A 2500-nucleotide genomic window follows, 5' to 3' on the forward strand; every position below is an offset into this window, starting at 1 on the left:
TGTAACAACACTGACTTACCACTTACATGTGAGTGTGTTTATTTATTTATCTATTTCTAAGAGGAACTAATTAGCTTAGGAAATGCAAACAGGGTTAAATTGATAAAGACAGTGGATAACAGAGAATTAAGAAGAAAAGAAGAGAATAAAAGGAATAGGAGAATACGAAAATGAATGACGAATTGCAATAGGATCTTTCATAAGAGCAGTAACAATAAAATAAATCTAATCTATATAAACTATAAAAACTTTAACAAAACAAGAGGAAGAGAAATAAGACAGAATAGTGTGCCCGAGTGTACCCTCAAGCAAGAGAACTCTGATCCAAGACAGTGGAAGACCATGGTACAGAGTCTATGGCACTACCCAAGACTAGAGAACAATGGTTCAATTTTGGAGGGTCCTTCTCCTAGAAGAGCTGCTTACCATAGCTAAAGAGTCTCTTCTACCTTTACCAAGAGGAAAGTGGCCACTGAACAATTCCATTGCAGAAAAAACACAGTACTCCTAGAAGAGCTGCTTACCATAGCTAAAGAGTCTCTTCTACCTTTACCAAGAGGAAAGTAGCCACTGAACAATTACAGTGCATAAAAAATACAGTCCTCCTAGAAGAACTGCTCACCATAGCTAAAGAGTCTCTTCTACCTTTACCAAGAGGAAAGTAGCCACTGAACAATCACAGTGCAGAAACATACAGTCCTCCTAGAAGAGCTGCTTACCATAGCTAAAGAGTCTCTTCTACCTTTACCAAGAGGAAAATAGCCACTGAACAATTACAGTGCAGAAACATACAGTCCTCCTAAAAGAGCTGCTTACCATAGCTAAAGAGTCTCTTCTACCCTTACTAAGAGGAAAGTAGTCACTGAACAATTACAGTGCAGAAAAAATACAGTCCTCCTAGAAGAGCTCCCTAGCATAGCTAAAGAGTATCTTCTATCCTTACCAAGAGGAAAGTAGCCACTGAACAATTACAGTGCAGAAAAAATACAGTCCTCCTAGAAGAGCGGCCAACCATAGCTAAAGAGTCTCTTCTACCCTTACCAAGAGGAAAGTAGCCACTGAACAATTACAGTGCAGAAAAAATACAGTCCTCCTAGAAGAGCTGCTTACCATAGCTAAAGAGTCCCTTCTACCTTTACCAAGAGGAAAGTAGCCACTGAACAATTACAGTGCAGAAACATACAGTCCTCCTAGAAGAGCTGCTTACCATAGCTAAAGAGTCTCTTCTACCCTTACCAAGAGGAAAGTAGCCACTGAACAATTACAGTCCAGAAACCTACAGTGCTCCTAGAAGAGCTGCTTACCATAGCTAAAGAGTCTTCTCTTCCTTTACCAAGAGGAAAGTAGCCACTGAACAATTACAGTACAGAAAAAATACAGTCCTCCTAGAAGCGCTGCTTACCATAGCTAAAGAGTCTTTTCTACCTTTACCAAGAGGAAAGTAGCCACTGAACAATTACAGTGCACAAACATACAGTCCTCCTAGAACAGCTGCTTACCATAGCTAAAGAGTCTCTTCTACCCTACCAAGAGGAAGTAGCCACTGAACAATTACAGTGCAGAAACATACAGTCCTCCTAGAAGAGCTGCTTACCATAGCTAAAGTCTTCTCTACCTTTACCAAGAGGAAAGTAGCCACTTAACAATTACAGTGCAGAAACACAGTCCTCCTAGAAGAGCTGGCTACCATAGCTAAAGTCTTCTCTACCTTTACCAAGAGGAAAGTAGCCACTGAACAATTACAGTGCAGAAACATACAGTTCTCCTAGAAGAGCTGCTTACCATTGCTAAAGAGTCTCTTCTACCCTTACCAAGAGGAAAGTAGCCACTGAACAATTACAATGCATAGAAAATACAGTCCTCCCAGAAGAGCTGCTTACCATAGCTAAAGAGTCTCTTCTACCCTTTCTAAGAGGTAAGTGGCCACTGAACAATTACAGTGCAGAAAAATACAGTCCTCCTAGAAGAGCTGCTTACCATAGCTAAAGAGTCTCTTCTACCTTTACCAAGAGGAATGTAGCCACTGAACAAGTACAGTGCAGAAAAAATACAGTCCTCCTAAAAGATCTGCTTACCATAGCTAAAGAGTCTTTTCTACCTTTACCAAGAGGAAAGTGGCCACTGAAAAATTACAGTGCAGAAACATACAGTCCTCCTGAAGAGCTGCTTACCATAGCTAAAGTCTTCTCTACCTTTACCAAGAGGAAAGAGCAGAAACATACAGGAAATCCTTTAGAAAAGGAGATAATAATACGATGTAGTCGAAGGAAAAAAAAGAAGAAAATTTGAGAAGGTAATCTCAAAGTAATACGATTACGTCTGCCTTTGTTGCTTTGTCCAACAGGAGTCCACAGAGAAAGGCAGGATTCGATAAATCGGTGATTTCAGGCATAGAATGGGGAAATTCCCTTGTTGTCAAACGAACCAAGAAACGACAATTTCACGGTTCTTTCTCTCTTCACGTCAGTAAATAACTCGATTTGAAACGGAGTCCTTTTAT

The sequence above is a fragment of the Palaemon carinicauda genome, chromosome 36, assembly GCF_036898095.1.
Source record: "Palaemon carinicauda isolate YSFRI2023 chromosome 36, ASM3689809v2, whole genome shotgun sequence".
Lineage (NCBI taxonomy): Eukaryota > Metazoa > Arthropoda > Malacostraca > Decapoda > Palaemonidae > Palaemon > Palaemon carinicauda.